This window comes from Vulpes lagopus, chromosome 6 (assembly GCF_018345385.1).
Source record: "Vulpes lagopus strain Blue_001 chromosome 6, ASM1834538v1, whole genome shotgun sequence".
NCBI classification, from domain to species: Eukaryota; Metazoa; Chordata; class Mammalia; order Carnivora; family Canidae; genus Vulpes; species Vulpes lagopus.
Window position 1 is genome coordinate 20,953,651 of NC_054829.1, and position 18,588 is coordinate 20,972,238.

At 37.4% G+C, this 18,588-nt stretch overlaps 2 pseudogenes; both read right to left on the bottom strand.

Moving 5' to 3' along the window:
* Positions 1–12,780: 12,780 nt before the first annotated feature.
* Positions 12,781–15,731, bottom strand: LOC121492503 (annotated as a pseudogene).
* Positions 15,732–16,833: 1,102 nt separating this feature from the next.
* Positions 16,834–17,484, bottom strand: LOC121492504 (annotated as a pseudogene).
* Positions 17,485–18,588: the final 1,104 nt, after the last annotated feature.

Sequence of the window (18,588 nt, forward strand, 5' to 3'; positions counted from 1 at the left end):
GCTCCAGGTGGTCAGAAATGGAGTTGAGTGATCATACAGATCTACAAGGACTGCATGTTGCAGAAACAGATAATAACCAAAATTGGTTAAACAATCTGGATTATATTCAAGGGGGTAAAAAAAAAAAAAGACTTTAATGCCAAAGCTCTTTCCTTTTTTCCTCAGGAAACTTTTCATATCCTTCTTGTTAGATGAGGAGTCCATCCCTGATCGAAGGGCCAGCAAGAGCTGGTGCCCAATGTGATCTCAAGCAGGAGTGCAGTCCTATAGGATGAAGGGTCCTGTAAGAATGCAGCAGGCATAGATAATGTGATGTGGATACTCAAAAAACAGGCTAGAGGACTCATGGAGATGAGGACCATCTATATAGTATCTCCAAAATCCATCAGAGAGTGAGGAAGCATTTTAACAGGCAATGCCCATATAACAATATTGAGATTAAATTGAGGCACACACAAGGAAATCATCCATTTAGAGATGTTTTTTGAGACAGGAGAAAAACTAACAAACATTTTGACTTCCTGAAATCTAGCAGTTTTTTTAAATACCTATGAAGAATGAACCATATTAATTACTCTCTTCATTAAGAATGCTGGAGTACACTACCTGGACAGTTTGTTCACTGCCATCATTATTAAAAACCAGTCAGTAAGAAAGGCCATGAGCTATTCCTACTTTCCCATTTCTCCTTAGTTTTCATGCTCCCTTTCTGCCAATCCATGTCCTCTTATCCCTCACATATCATAGGCTTTACCATATCCCTGAAATTTTAAAGAACAGATGCAGGTGCCTGAATATAAGCCTGGCTTGATTTCTTTCTGGCTATACAGACTATAGGGAAAAAATATGGTGACACAAGGGCTCTATACATGAGTGTTGGGTCAGTACTAGCATAGGTAACAAATGCTTTGCTATCTCTTACGAGCCTGCTTTAATGACCTGCTTTAATGACCAGTCCCAATCCCGAAGGTGGATAGGAAACTTAATTAGTACATTTTAATCACTATAAGAACCTCCAATGAACAGGTAGTATATTGAAGTAATTCTGAAAAATGTTTTCCACCTCTGCAGATTTCCCAGGAGATGCTCTGTAGGCTAGACACAGAAAATCTTGCTGCCTTTTGCTCTTTTATCCATACTTTCTGATAGAGCTGATTGTAGACTCAGTCAGCTTATTATACCTGTCGGCCAACTGGAAAAAGGGGAAGAAAGAAAAACTATTTCTAGTTATTTGCCAGGCTTAATGCTAAATCATGTGGTTCCTCAGTTTTAACTGAATGGTGTACATTTGTATGTATTACTGTTAACTTAGATCTATGTAATTGAACTTTGGGGCTGGCAACAATTGAATGGGAAGTGACTTTCACAGTTGAGTCACCTTTTCTTTTTTTTTTTTCTTGTGTCAGTAGGGCTCTATTGGTAATCATGGCTGGCTGCATGATGTGGTACCTTGGCTAGTAATTCCCCTCAGTGGTTTCCAAGTGTTTGTATATCCTAAGAACACATAAGCATCAGGATAAAAGGCTGGTCTCCAGTTGGTGCAGTACAATACTCTGATGTCTGGGTGCTTTGATGAAATGATGAAGCATGCCAGAACTGTCTAAGCATCTGGACTGGGTGCTTTAGACCTCTGAAATGATTTTCTTTTCTAACAGGCAATGGGCCAGAATTGAAAAAGAAGCCAAGTCACTTGGAAATGAACATACCTATTTGGAGGAAAAGGGGTTTTCCAGGCTTATTTCCCTGTAATACTCTGGTAGCTGGCTATGGCTGGAATTGATTGTGGCCCCATAACTTCCCTTTAGCGCTATGTGGAAGCAACATGACCTTTTCTTTGGAAAGTTGCCTGTTACAGGTCCGTACTACACTGGCCCTATTCCATTCTCTGCATTGGTATAACTCAAGATTGTTTTTCTAATTCTAAGCCTAATAAAAAAGATTTTTCATTGATAAAGTTTTAACCCTTCCACACTGTAGGATCACATCTCCTATTTCTATGGCAATATCTTATATAGGAGATAATTTCTTTTATCTTGACTGTGGATAGTGTTATTTAGTCTGTGGAAGGGTTTTATTATTAGTTTCCTAAACTCTCCCTATCCTAGCTCCAACCCTATTGTCCCTTCTTAACTCCCATTATCACCTCTAGTTGTTTAACTCTTTAGCTATTGAGTCAATCCTCAATAGCCATGACTTCTACTTAGCTATGGGCATCATCAGTTACCTTTTCATATTTGGTTGTTTATTTACTCAAAAAGTATTTACTTGTATCTGTTAGCTAGAGAAAGCAGGGCACAATCCCTCTTTTCAAAGTCTAATAAAAAAAACAAAGTAAAAAAAAGATAAATGAGAATGAATTATGGTTATAAGAAAGCACATTTAAGTCAGAGAACAGTCTGAGAAAAATAAGAGCTTAAAGATAATCCATTATCTATGTCCAAGTGTGTGTTGGAAGTTCTGCAGTAATTACATAGGATATGTAAATCTAAATTATGTTACTCACTGAGAGCATTGATTGTTGGACAGCACTAGGTACATTTATTCAATAAACAAACTTTTTGAATAAATGTGATAGGAATTGTGCTTAAAGACCCTGCAAATACTAAGGTGATGCCATCTGTCCTCTACTTCAGGGAGGTTGCAGTCTAATGATCTAGAGAGTGACCCAAACATTGTATTAGGGTGGGAAAAGTACTATGATATAAGAGTCACACAAGTGCCACATAGATGGGCACTCAGATTACCTGGGGAAGGCACAAGGTTCCCAAGGAAAGCTTTCTTCCTTAAGGATTGGGCTTTACCTAAGTTGAAAAGAGAAAAGACGTTCCAAACAGAGAAAAGAGTATGTGTGAAGAATCAAAACCAAAATATTAGCATGACTCTTTTCTACATAGCAATGATTATAAACTAATAATAGTACTCAGTAGTTTTTTTTTTTTTTGAGCCAGTTTGCACTTTCAAAACACCTGTAGTGCATGATGAAATTTAACCTGCATTTTGATTGGAAAAAGAAAAGATGGGTATTGTTTCATCAGTCAAGAGAAGGCAAGCAAAACTCCACTGTCCTAATGAGCTGTCTACCCTGGAGCTCTGTTGCCATATTGCCGCTGGGATGAAGCTGCTGGAGGTATTGTGTCTTTCCTCTGAGATGAGAGCTTCACCCTGTGCTTTGTCAGGGCGGGCCTTGGCCTGTGGGGGATGAGGTGGAGACAGCCACACTCCCGTTCATGCTCACAAATGATAATTTAGATGTTATTTGGAGCTTTGCCACTCAGGAACATATTTCTAAAAACAATTTTAACAAACTGTTAACTCAGTGGAGTCTCAGCTAGAAGCTAAAATGCATGTGCATAGCCCAAGGATAGTTACTCAAGAGACTTCCTTGGAATCAGCCTAGGTGAACCTACAAGATATGAGAGCCTCTCAAGAGAGATTTAAAACTGAAACTGCTTCTATCAAAACTGCCTCAGTTACACTGATAAATATCTCCCCATCCAGAAAAGTAGAATATCTGAAAATTAAGACAAATGTGAAAATATTCTTGACATCAAAGAAGACCTGAGGTGTACAAACTTAATGTAGGACATAACTAGCAATTAATAGCCTCATCAGTCTTTTGGACCCTTCTTTGCACTGCTCTATGAACACTGCTACTAGAGCACGTAAATATTCCAAACACTTGCTACATGATGGAACTAAATTAAATTTTACTTGTTTATTTTTAATCAATGGGGAAATGTGAAGGACCGCCAGGCAGGTAGAATTGCCTTAGGCCACTCAGTTTTCCAGCTTTGGAATTAGAAATGTATTTTAGGCATCCTCCCACCATTTCTTATTCCAACTATTAGGTTGTTACTCCCTGCTGTACATGGATTAATTGAGTCACTACTGGAAATTCTCTTTGATTTTCCTTTACTAATTGAAAAAGAGTTCCAATTCCCAAGTTTCCCTGCAGGCTCCATGCAGATGTTATATTGGAAGCCAACATGGAAGACAGAAAATTGCTTGTGTTTTTTGTGCCTTTTTCTATAAAACTGAGAGAAATGTTGACCAACCAAACTATGAACAAACTTTTAGGGTTTCATATTCTATCAAGGCATATGAATATAGTGTACTATTGATCTATGCACTATTGTATAATTATTCCAACGTCAATCGAAAGGAAAGATGTGATCTTTCTTCCTCTAATGAGGAACTGCAGTTACATTTTGTCATTCTGACATTCAATATTTTATTAAAAGGTAAATATTAAATTATACATATGTATTTTTAAAAGGCCTGAGTTCACAATGTTTTTGCTAGATCATATTTACCTGCATTTTGAAGAATTTGCTCCACTAGAAAATGTTTTCTCTTTCAAATTCTTCTAAACATAATGATTAATAATAACCTCATCCTTTCTTTTAGAGATAATTATGAATATTTTTGGTTAGAAAGATTAATAAGCTAAAATATTTCTTTTAAAAAATAGAATAAACATCCTTATGTGCTCCATTTTAATTGATACTTAAATATTTTGTAAATAACTTAGGTCAGTATCAGAGTTTCTTTTCTGCTAATTCATATCAAAACTCAAAAACAACTTATTCTTTGGATTTATTTTTTAAATTCCAAATGCCCAGAATTAAGAATATTCAAGAATCTTTAAAAATAATAATTTTATTTCATATTGAATAAAGTCTGTTAAACTGGCCCTGGAGTTTCAGAGACACAAGAAATTTCCAATTAGCCATTTAAATTCCTTTTCTGTTCTTCTTCTTTGCCTTTATCTCCTTCACCAAATTCTTAAAATCTTAAGATAGGGTAAGAGGTTCTTTGATATGAGAGATTGAATTAAATGACTTGTTAGAAATCATTTACCTGCAAGTAATAGGAAACCAGATTTCTATTGGCTCAAACAAGGATTAAATGGGAAGCTTTTCAAGGAAAATTATCTCTAAATTCATGTTCCAGGTAGCAGTGGTACTAATCAATCTTCTAACTGCTATGATGATAGAAGACTGAAACAGGGGGATTATAAAATATTTTGAAGATGGAAGAAACATTCTAAAACATTTATAAACTTTTTTAAATTACACATTCTAATTCAGGTAGAAGTCCATGAAGCAACCATCATGGCACCAACATATCTCCATGAGTTTGTGAACCAAGATTCTAAGCATCCATGGATATAGAGAAGGGAGCTCTGGATTAGTAACAAAGGAAAATTATACATCTTTCATTATCATCTAATTTCCCATTTCCCAGGCTGCAGAAGTCTCTGGCTACATGGCTAATAGTGTGATGGGTGTAGGGATCTCAATTGCTCCAGGTAAGAGTAAATCTGCATGGCTAGAGGAAGGGTGATACCATATGAGGGGCCATGTACAATGCATAGCTGGGGATAGAAGCCAAATGCAATGGCAGAAAAGCATTGTTAGTCATTAGAACAGGAGCCTGCGGTGCTCAAGAAAATGACGATTCAAATAACATATTAGGACAAAGAATTCCAGTTCATCTGAGGTGGCAGAGTTTAGGATATAGGCCAAGAATATGCCAGTGAGTGAGGACTTCTCTGCTTGAGAGTTGGCCACATGGTGTGAACAGATTCATTATTTAAGGAAAATGCAATGTTCTGATCATTTAGCTTCTCTTCATGGAGCACTTGACTGGGGTTATAGAGTCATATTAGTATGACATGGTAAACATCAAATTCATTTAATGGCTTGATTTGTGCTTTGGATGTACAAAATAGCAGTTAATAAGAAAGAAATGCTAGTAAAAGTGGCTAAAGTGCTCTCCATTATTTGAAGGCAGAAGCTTGATGACATTTCATAAGAGATGTACCAATGTCATGTATGTGACTTTATACTTGAATAAAAATTGGAAGAGATCATTGATGTCACCAAGTACAAAGTCAATACTAATGAGTTTTATGAGGCTGCTGATTTTTCTAGACTTTACCATTCAGAATATAATTTAATTCAAATTGTATTCACAACTTATCATCATGACTAGTCTTTATATAATTAAAGAGGACTATTTCATTTGTTAAATGCCAACCTGTGGTGCCCCAAATACCAAGGAGGCTCTGATTTCCAAGATATTAGCTAATATCTTGAAAAGAGATTAGCTCCAGATATTAAGGTGATATCTGGTTAAGAGATATGCTTTTTAGAATACATACAAACTTACAGAGTTCACTATTCATTAAGAAATCCACATGCCATGCCTTAGGAGCACCAAGGAAAGCTGAATGAACCAATATATTTGATTCAGGTTCATGAAATTTTAACAGGGTTTCTGAACTTCAGCCCTTAAGTACTCTGTTGAGGGTGTTGAAACTCTCAGGATTGACTTAGGAAAAGATAAACTCAAAAAGTAGCAACTAAATAACCTTCTTTGCCTGGTGCCTCAGATATAAGTAAAAATGACAAAGGACCTATTCAAACTCTTCCATCCTCAATGCTTAAGTCCTTATTGACTATAACAACTCTCTGTTATTTAGATAAGTAAAATCTAAAGGGCTTGTGAATGGAATAAGGTAAAGCTAATATGGAATTTTATTTTATTTCATTTTACTTGATATAGTATTTCAAAAATTAGTTTATTACATTAGCTGAGTAATGACTCTCAGCATTTTTTTCTTTTTCTGGCGAAAAACTTACTCTATTTTCCTGCTTGATTAATTAATATTGAATCCGATGGGGCTTAACTAAAGCATTGTCCTTAAATTTTTAATTTGTCCTTAAGGTTTTAATGAGATATTCTTGATACTTTAGTAATTAAGCTCCATCAAATTGGTCTGACCTACCTGCTTAATATGTAATTTTACTTCACAGTAGTTACAGGAATTCATTAAATCATTTAATAAATATTTATAGAATACTCACTGTATATGTTTGAGACACTGTCAGAGACTTGGGGTACCACAATAATTAAGACGGACATGGTCCCTAATGTATTAGTTTGCTAGAGCTGCTGTAAAAATGTATCACAGTTGGGTGGCTTAAACAACAGAAATTGATAGTCTTATAGTTTTGGAGGCTAGAAGTATAAAATGAAGGTATTGACACATTAATTCCTTCTAAGGGCTATGAGGGAAGGATCTGTTCCGGGCTTCTTTTCTTGGCTACAGACAAACATCTTCTCCCAATGTTTCTTTATATCACTTTCCCTGTACACGTATCTGAGTTTGTGTCCAAATTCCACTTTTTATAAGGATTAGAGACTTACCTTACTCCAAGATGACCTCATCTTAATTAATTACATATGTAACGAACCTATTTCCAAATAAAATCACATTCTGAGCTACTTGGGAATTAGAACTTCAGAATGTAAATTTTAGAGAAACACAAGTCAATTCTAACACCTAATCTATGGACCTCACTCAAGTGGAAGCAAGTGAAATTTAAGTAACAAATTATAATAAAGTGTAATAAATGTTATATTGCAGCATGGATCAGGTAGGTAGTTAGTTGGTAGGTAATATAACTGTGGTAAGGAAGCAGGCTCCACACAAGGAGCCCGATACTTGATTCCGGATCCCGGGGTCATGCCCTGAGCCAAAGGCAGACGCTCAACTGCTGAGCCACCCAGACGTCCCTGTTTTAAGGGTTTATAAATAGAGTTTTGATATAATGAAATTTGCCTTTTGGAAAGATTACTCTGGCTTCCCTATGGAAAATGTATCATAGAGAAAACCAGACAGGAGTGGAGGTTAGTTTAGTTTAGCATAAAAGCAGTGAGAATGGATGGGTTCAAGAAATACTTAGAACAGACTCAGTGACACTTAGTATTTCATTGGAAACATGGAATTGAAGCAAAGAGAGGGGGTTAAAGGTAACTTCAATGTTTCTGGCTTGAAAAACTGTGTTTTTCAAACAGCAATGTCATTTGCTGAAAAGAGAAATATACAGAAAGAGGAGGAGAAACTGCTGTGTTCCTTGCTGCCCATATTAATATTTAAATACTCCAGAAAAATCCAAATGGGCACCATAGTCAGGTTTACGGATCTTGATCTCAGGCAGGAAAGATGAACTTGAGATACAGATTAGGGAAATTTCAGAGTGTGGGTAAGGGTTTTGGCAGCAGATAGATGGCATCTTTGAAAGAGTTCACTAGAAAAGACCTTAATGAATGAACTATTTACAAAGTTGTTGACTGGATTCGTGAACACAGCACGAGTAGAGAAGTACTCTAGAATGGGCAACAGCTGAAAGCTGCTACTGCCTCTAGCTTTGAAGGAACGAGAAAGGAGAAACTACTAGAATTTCTAAGACCTGTAGCTATAGAAGAAAGCTGCCTAGCAGGAATGGTCTCTAGTAGAGAAATGCAACCACTGCTAACTCATAGCCTGGCAAGGAAGGAGCCAGAAAAATAAAAGTGTCTTACCTCTTTCCTCCTGGTATCTAATTTCCTGCTGGTATCTTCCTTGACAAAAGCAAACCACCAACTGAAGAACTGATGACACAGTTCATAGACATCAGCTTCCCGTAGCATAGAACAGGATAGAGAAGAGTGAACAACAGATCCAAAGAGCCAAAGAGAAGACTAGCACAAGCAGCGTACAGATGATTAGGACTTGGAGTTCTGATACTTAGATCATCCAGAAAGAGATATAGACAGAAAGAAAGCCTAAGATCAAGGTTTGCTAAACATCAAAATTTGAGTGTCTAGAAAAAATAAATAATAATAATAATAAAAACAGATTTAAAGAGAGCTATTAGAAAAGCAGAGAGGTGGCTATTTCACACAGCAAAAACTCTTCCAAAGAGAGAGCAGCCAACAATCTTAAATGCTGTGGTGATACAAAATAAAGATAGAAAGGATATGTGAAGTTTCACTTACAAAGTGGCCATTTGGGAACTCAGTGATGCTATGAAATAGTAGGGATGGTAGCCATATTGTGCCCACATGAAGAACAAGAAGCATGTGGAAATGAAGAGAATAAATATAGCTAATTTATTCCTGCATGGGAGTAAGAAATATGAAAGCATATTTTCCCCATTGTTTCTTTTTGTTGTAGTTGTTTTTTGTGTTTATTTTTTTTAAAGGATTGGAGACACAGCATGTGTTGCAAATTCCATCAGTTTAGCTGATATGATCTTGGTCTTTTTCTGTGGAGACTGGCCAAGCCAGCTTTAGGAAGATGATTTTGCCATTGTTCCTTAGGTAGCTGTGGTCCCCTCTAGAGCTGACTGCTTTGAACAAAATGAAGAGTCAGAAGGCTTGACGAATGGCCACCATTTAAAAGGCTGACATCTGGTTCTCTTTACTGCTCTGGGAATGGACTTTGTGTGTGGCTTTTCAGGGAGGGTCCACTGGACTACTAGGTCTGTTTGTTCAAATCAATTGAGATTATCATAGTATTTACCGATGCCAATTTGATAATAGGAAGACTTTCCAGCACTCTCTTTGCTTCCTCTCACCAAGGCATTTGATTATCTCACCTATCTGGGGATTTAAACATGAATCTCTAAAGTGCTAGACTTCCTCAGAAGACCAGATGTTGGAAGAGAAAACCACTGGGCTGTTCTACTTTATCACATTTTTGTGTTACTGTGACATATGGTGTGAAGCAAATATTAGTGCATAGAAGTATAAAACATCAGGATGCATCTGAGTTATCTCTCCCCAGTTACATTTGATCTGTGAATGCCGGAAACACTCCATTTCATAGCCATATTTATCATTCAAAGTAAATCATGCTTTTGGGGGGCATAAAATGAGATGTTTTTGAATGTATGCGATTACCAACTATTGCGAATTTCTCCAAAGAAAGATTTGAATTATATGGTCAGTAAAAAAGGGTTGCTGTTTTAGAGTCCAAGGGAAGCTGAGGTGAAGGATAGATTACAATAGATTAATATTAAGCAAATGTCATCTTTCCTTTCCTCTTCAGTCCCAGAAATCAATTCCTTTAAGTGTTGCCTTGTGGAGTATTTTTGTTTGTTTTGCACATTTTGTTTTGTTTTTATTGTACAGTCATTCATGACATTTAAAATCTCTAAATCAGACTTTATAGATCAACTAATAATTTTTGATAGATTTCCATTTTATTTTCAGAGCTGTGTTGTTTGCATAGAAATGCACTTGGCTTTAAGGCATGCTAAAAATTACATTTAAAATAATTTGCTAATGGGAGAGAGGATTAAGATAAAAAAAATGAAGACTCGTATTAGAGAAGCTGTGAGCAAATGCTAAATCTAGTGTTAGAGGTATGGGAGATTTCAGGAGGAAATTTAAGGTCAGCTTAGTTTCAGGAGGTTAAATGGACAATGTCAAGAACCCCGAGGTCCAAATTAGGAATCAGCAGGAGCACTGAGGTTATATCAGTGAAGATGTCTTAAGGAGGAAATCCCAAACTGTCCATCCTTGTTTTACTATCCTAGTGCCCCTTCCCTTACCCTGACTTGCACTAAAAAACATACAGTAAATGTAGGGTGAGGATTTTGAAATTTATACAGAAATTTCCCTGAAAAATGAAAGTCAAATGAATACTATCCTAAGCTCCTTATTGCTTGTCAATATAAGGAATAGACTGGGGAGTACTTACAGTGTAATTTTTAGAAACTACTTTAAAAATTATTGCCTTAAGAACCTTACTTAGCTATCTTTCCCTCAGAATACCTTTCTAATTTTATATGTTTATATATTCTTTCCTCTCACCTCCTTCCCCCACCTCTATCCCTCAATGAGTTCAACCTAAGATATTGTCATTATGATTTATTTTGCTAGTCTTGATTTAATACGTTCCATCTGGAAATCACCTCTTTGCTCTCTAAGATTACTCATTTTGTAATCAAACTCTTTGGTGCTAAAGCTTTTTTTTTAATATTTTATTTATTGTTTCATGAGAGGCATGGAGAGATACACAGGCAAAAGGAGAAGCAGGCTCCCTACAGGGAGTCTGATGTGGAACTCAATCCCAGGACCCGGTGATCACAACCTGAGCCAAAGGCAGATGCTCAACCACTGAGCTATCCAGGTGCCCTCTAGTCTTTTTTTCTTTTTTTTAATTTAGTGACCTCAATTTACAATTAAGTAATGGGTACAATAAGAAGGTTGGCTTTCTTAGAGGCAAACATGCCCTCCTTTTTTCTCTTTTTATTTTTTTTCTCTCCCCTTCTCTCTCTCTCTCTCTCTCTCTCTACCTCTCTCTCTCTCTCCCTCCCTCTTTTTGTAAGATCCACATTACTTCTGCTCACCAAATAGGGAAGCCCATATGCAGTCATTCCTCTTGTTTTTCTCTCTGCCCTCTCCTCATGATAGTTCATTACACATATTTACATCTTGTTTCAAGATTTATGTCTTCTGCAATGAATCTTCTTCTACTCCTCCTAGAAGGCTTATGCTGTCCTTTACGTTCCCATAGCATGTTTTGATTAAAACATTAAAGCACATTTCATGTTGTATTGCAATTTTATTTCTACCCTTCTACCCTCCCCAAACCACAATGACCTTTAACTCAAAGTTCTATCTTATTCCTGTCCATATCCCTAAAATTTGGTACAGTACATAGTATTTAACAACAACAACAGTGCTAACAAGGAGATACAGAAACAGAAACAAATTAGAGCAATGATGATAGTACCAAGTAAAAGATAATATTTATTGAGGGTTTATTATGGTCCAAATTTCGTCTTGGTCAATTTACATGTTAAAATTGTTAGGAGTAGATATGGTTGCAAGAAACAGAAAAGCTCACAATGGCAATTAGTTAAAAATGAAAGTAGTTTACTTTTTCCTCATATTCAAGAAGTTCAGAGGCAGTCGGTCTGGACATAATATGTCACTCTTGATTGCAAAACTCCAGGCTCTTTGTATCTTGTGATCCTCCATTGTCAATCCCAATTCTGAAGGTCATCTCATGCTTCAAGATAGATGTTACAGCTTCTGGAGATCCATCATATCTGAATTGCTGTCAGCAAAGAAACAAAAGAGAGGCAAACTCCTCCTCTCCACTCACTTCTTTTAAGATATCTTCTCAGAAATTTCATGTGGAACATTGCTTATGCCATGTCAGCTGGAACTAGTCACATGATCATTCTTAACTGAAAGGCATGGTGAAAAATTGACTCTTTTTCATGTGTATGGGAAAAAAATTTATTTTCTATATCAGGCAACACAGCTAAGTAATTCAACTCTATTGTAGCATTATGAAGATCATCCCTTCACCACAGTGCAAGATTTAAATGTATCTGCACAAGGGTATATGCTATGCAAAAGTAATAAGATTGCTGCTGCCCTGCCAAGTACTTACAGTACCTATCCAGGTCCTACTGCAATATTGATAATCTCAATGGTTTTATATATATTTATTTCTCAATGGAAATAAATCATGTTTAAAAAATAAAACATTTAAAAAGACAAGTCAAAATGCCTCAGAAACCATATATTCAACTCAAACTTTATGTATTTAAATGTTATATTTGCCTCCTGCTCAATACACCTTTATTTCACTGAAATGAAGCAATAAATCTTCCATAGTGAAGTATCTTCTTTGAGCAATGAATCCAAAGGGGAAAAAACCTGAAATGATTAGCAAAAAAATAATAATAATTTTTTAAAAAGGAATTAACACACTCTTTTAAATTGTCTTTAGATATTTTTAAGGTTAAAAAGTGTTTAAAGTTTGTAATTCCTACTAGGAAAACATCTAAATAAAAACCCTAATAGCAAACTACTGTAAAATGTTTCAGTTGCACGTGGGGCAGAGCAGGTAGGGATTATCTTCACAGTACTCTAGCTTTTTCCATGAGGTCAGAGGTACACTTGTTTGTGTTATTGTGATGTCCATTAGGTGATCAAAGCTGCTTTTCCTTCGGCAAGGACTTTATTTGAAGGACGTTTGGCTGACAGTTTACTAATGAGATTCATAACCTTTTATATTTTGACCTATTTGCTGGCTTCTAAGCCACATGCTGGAAGGCCACCATAACTTCTAGACCCTGCATGGGTGTAAGAACCCCTGGATCATTAAGAATTTCATTGAGCCCACGAAAACATGCCATTCCAGGCATCCTCCCTCCCATTCTAGGCATTCCTTCAGGAAAATTGCTAGGCATTCCCCCAGGAAAGCTACCTGGGACAGAGCCATTCTGAGCTCCCAATTGTCTTCAGGCTTCTTCCTCCCTCTAGGCTATCACATGTTCTTCCCAAGCCTTCTTAACCCTTTCTACTCTTTTTTTTTTTTTTTTAATCTCTTGTTCTTCACGTTTTTGCTCATAATTTTCCCATGTTCAGCAATTTTCAGGGCCCTTGGTTGAACTTCTTTCAGCAAGCACAAGCATCTTCATCATAATCCGGTTTACAAGCATGGGTAAGATCATGTGCTGCTTCTTCCCAATGGCCTAGAAGTCTGTGTGCTTTCCCTTGCCACTCAAAAGGCTGAGCTGAATCAGGATTTATTTCAATAGCTCTGTCAGTCTCAGATGGCAGCTTTTGGCTTCTGTAATTTGATGAAGATAATGGCTCTCTTCACATACAGAATGGCCAAGCAAGGATTTAGCTTGATTGCACCTGTGAACAAGTCAATGGCTTTCTGTAGTTCCCCATCATTTAGGGCATCAATGGCAGCCACTTTTTTTTTTTTTTCTCATTTGCCTTATCCATCATTTCCTCGTTTATCTCCACATTTTCATCTCCCATTTCTTGAGAGGCATCAGTGTCTGGTTCAATCACACTTTCATTGTCATTTCTAGACCACTTTTCTCACTTGATGGTTCATCTGTCGTCATGTTTTCCTCTACCTTCTTACTATCTGTTCTTCCTTGATATTGTCTTCTGATTTATTTTTATGAGTGGCAGGCGGTATTTTACCCACTGCTCTCCACTCCCACAGAAAGCACATTTCCTTGGTGTGCAGAACACTCAGATCCTGCTTACACATTTTCACCAAAGTCCAAAGCTTACTCACCTGTGGGGGTCCGTGGTCTAGAAGCAATGAGAAGTGGCAGGAAAAATAGAGGTTGCAGCCTGATTCTAGGCATGAGTACTAGCTGAACATGACCATGTGGAAGGGACAGAAATGAAGTCTTTATTTTAGGAGGCCATGTGACTAAACAAAAATTGTAGATTCCATTAAGGAAAGAAGGAAGGAAGAATTGACATTAGAAGATAATTGGCAGTCTTTGTCATATGTGTATTATCAAATGTAACCATCTAGATGATCTTATGAGTACTAACCTTAGGGTACTGCTATAAATACCATCCACTTATTAGACAAATATGATTGTGCATTACTGCACATTATATGTAGTTCTAGGGTCTTGGGATTTGGCAGGACATAAGGCATGCAAGCCCCTGTCCTCTTGGAGATTTTATTCTAGTTGGGAAGGCAGACATTAAAAAATACTTATATGATAGGCTATATGGTGATAAGGGTAATGAAGAAATGTTAATCAGAGTAAGAGAATAGTGTATAATACAGTTAATTTAAGAAGAGTGATCCTGAAAGGACTTGAAGAGGTGACTTCTGAGCAATGATCTGAATAGAGCCACAAGAGCACTGGGACAGGTTTCCAGCAAAAAAAAAAAAAATACCTTCAATTGGGCATTAGGGAGTTTGCAAAAATGCCAGTGAATATGGAAATAAAATCAAAGAAAGAGAGAGGCAGGGTCAGGCTACATAGAGTTGTAAACAACAGTATGGAGTTTGAGTTTTATTTTCAGTTGGATGGGGCCACTAGAGTTTTGGGACTAGCGAGTGAAATGATTAAATTTATGTCTTAAATAAACCATTTTGGTTGCTGCATAAATAATGGGCTCAGAGGGTAGGGGGCCAGTGGGATAGGAGGCAGAGTGAAAGCAAAGAAAGCAAAAAAAGACTATTTCAAGAGTGTACGTGAGAGATGATGGCCTGGACCAGGATGGCAATAATATTGAATGTGATAAGTGATAAAAGGCAGGATATACTCTGAAAGTGGAGGTGATGGCTTAATGTGGTAGGAGTGAAAGACACCAAGGATGACTTGTAGGTTTTCATAATCTTAATATAATGTGTCAACTTGGCTAGACCATGGTGCCCAATATTTGGAGTTGCTTCTCTAATCTTTTTTCAAAAGCACTAATGGCTACTTCCGTTGGTGAAGAGAACATGGATAGTCTGTGGTGTGATATGACAATATTCACAAAGTATCACCATCAAATACTCCTGATTAAATACTTATGAGGCAAGTTTCTGAGTGACCATACATTTAATATTTTAGAACATTTTTATCAAAATAATGAGTATGAAATTGGCTAGTTGCTCCTAATTACACTGGACCAAGTGAGGAAAATAGAAGAGTGAGCTTAGGAATCAAATTCCCAGCTCATGTGCTGCATAAAGGATCTAAAAGTTTCTATGTCTGTCCTGAAAGAAACCCTTATCACCTGTAGTCAAAGAGCTGAGATTGCTGAAACCAAACTTAAAGTCTCATCCTGCAAGTGTTGAATTACAATGCAAATTGAATTTTCAACCTCACAGGGTGTCTGCTATTAAAGTGAGGGCATAAATTGGGAAGGAATGAGATCCAGAAAATTGGAATGAGGACATATGGGAAGATCCTGATAAAGCTGGGGGCACTCAATCCTTTAACTCCCATGAGTCTTCTTTGCCAGTAGCTGCAGACACTCCGTCCTCATCTGAGGAGATTAACCTTGCTGTGCCTGAAGAAATTATAATGGCCTCTCCTGAGGTAGTTGCCTTGCAAGACACTGCTCATTCTCTTCAGAATCATTCCCCACCACTCTGTTTCTAGATCCATCACGGACTAACGTTCCTGTAGACCCCTACTGATGATGTGCAAAATGTGACCCATAAAAAGATGTAGTACACTCCACAAGAACTACATGATTTTTCCAATTTTATATAAACAGAAATCCAGGAAATATGGGTGGGAGTCAATATTAAAGGTGTGGCATAGTGGTGGAAGGACCATAAAATTGGATCAGCAGAATTTATTGATATGGGTCCACTAAGCAGAGAGCTGGATTTAATGTTGCAGTTTCGGAGATTAGAAAGAGCTCTAACTGGTTGGTTGGTTGGCTACCTGAAATACAAACCAACAAGTGGCCTACACTAAACAAACTGAAATGCTAGAACTTCCTTGATCAACTATAGATGAAGACATTCGGAAGCTTAGGGAGATTTGAATGTTAGAATAGACTTATTACTTAAGATCTACTCATCCGCCCTAGGAGGGTACAGAGGACATACTTTTCAATATGACTATAAGCAGTAAGCTTGTGAGGGGAGGCCCAACATTCTTGAAGAGTTCTGTGATTGTTTTCCTCTGTAGGTCAGAAATTATAGTGGGAACAGCTGTCACTGAATTGGAAAACCTAAATGTAATTGGAACTGAATTGGCAAACCTAAATGCAATGAAAGTAATCCCAAAATGGCAAAGGCCAAGTGGTGCTATTTAATCACCAAAGGCAAGCTGGGCATGGTCACTATAATGGACAGCATAATAAAAGCAGCAATCAGAACAGTACGATGTGCAGAGAGCTACAGCATTGGCTAGTTGATCATGATATTTTTAGGAGTAAAATACATGGTAAGTCTACTAAATTATTACTTTATTTGTATAAACAAAGAGTTCTAGGTCAAAGAAAGAAAAGTTGAATTTGAATCATAAAAGCAGAGATAATTGACAAATTAACTAATTAATTAATTATCTGAACTTGAGCCAGTGTAAGGCTCAAGAGCCCTTGAACTGAGTGAAAGGGAGGCCAGTTCCCCTTTAGGAAGGACCCCACTACTGCCAAAAATGTATACTACTCTTCTTTCTCCCAGTCTATTCCAAAGGAATGCATGGCCTTTTACCGAGGTGACTGTGCATTGAAAAAAGAAAATAATGACTTTTTTTACAAGTTGCCAATGGCACTTTTTTTTTTTTTCCTTTCAACATCCTATTCTGTAGCTTTCTGTAGTGGCCCTTTTTATCTGGACGCCAAAGAGCCAGGCATTGGGACTGTCCATGCTAAGACCTTAAAGTTCTTCTCCTTTGTAATGACTCTGGTTCTTTCCTTCTCATAGACATTCCCTATGGGCATGACCAGTCTTGTTAGCTGGGTAGATAATTTGAGTTCCTCAGCAGAGTTGTCTTCCTCTTTGGGGGCCAAGGGCTTCCTGGGGAAGACAATGAACTTGGAGCAGTACTCCTTTAACTACTGCATGTTGGACTGCAGGGATTTCATAGACTTATTCTACTTTTTTGATCCACTGAGATCCCAATGACCTGTGCTGCCTTCTTGTAGATGCCAGACACCCTCAACTCTTCCAAGCTGAAGCCCCTTCCAGCTTGTACTTTGGTCTGATACCTTACTGTGGGACACTTTACAATGGACTGTGTAGGTCTACATGCCGGGTGTGGGGTGATGCAACATGTTTTGGCTTGCTGGGCCTTGTGTCTGCAGATCTCTTGGCACCAGCTGGTTGAACCACATGGCAGTGTGCCCCTGCCAGTCCTGTGGAAGTGGGGCTTCAGGACTTATGCCATTTCCAGCGGGTGACATGGCTGCTGCCTATGGGCTTCCTCTGAGGGAGAACTGAAAATAATGACTTTTTGAGGATTATTGGACACAATTTCTGCATTGTCACCAAGATGATTATATATATATATACACATACATATATAGCTTTGAGTTTATTCCCTTTCTCTCTTTACCATATAACATAAGGTATATTCACTTCACATCACAGTATTTAATTATAAGATATCAAGAAGAAAAGTGAATATCACCAAAGAATTTTGCATCCTTTTCTAGAGAAAATACGAGTGTGCCTTGATTGTACACAGGATATCTGTATCATGTTAGAATTATAACCTTATTGTGGCCTTTATTTGGAGGGTTTAAGAAGATGCATAGGATGTCAAGTTGACAAGGGGTGGACTGTGATGGTTAATTTTATGTCAGCTTGGCTAGATGTTGCAGTGAAGATACCTTTTAAGTTAACATTTAATTTAATTTAGATTAACATTAACATGATTAATGTGATTAACATTTAAATCAGTAGACTCTGAATAAAGCAGATTACCCTTCATAATGTGGATAGGTATGCTGTAATCAGTTAAAGGCCTTAAGTGCAAAGATTATGATCCCCCAGAGAAGAAGGAATTCTGCCTTTTGACTGCATTTGGATTTAAGTTGCAACATTAACCCCTCCCTGAGTCTCTAGTCAATTGGCCTTTCCTACAGATTTTAGACTTGCCAGTCCTCACAATTGCCTAAGCTAATAATTCTTTAAAATACATCTCTTGGGGATATCTGAGTGGCTCAGTGGTTTAGCGCCTGCCTTTGGCCCAGGGTGCGATCCTGGAGTCCCGGGATTGAGTCCCGTGTTCGGCTCCCAGCATGGAGCCTGCTTGTCCCTCTGCCTGTGTCTCTGCCTCTCTCTCTCTCTCTCTCTCATAAAAAAAAAAAGTGTAAAATACATCTCTTTTCCTATATGTTTACATATCTTATTGGTTTTACTTTGTGAATAACCCTAACTAATATATTTTTGATCTGAGCAGGTAGGTGAATTATAACATTGATGAAGATGAAACAGAGAAGTGAATTGTGGTGGGGAGGTGAGAGAGGAAATGGAGAAAAGCATGAGTTTTATGTTAGACATGC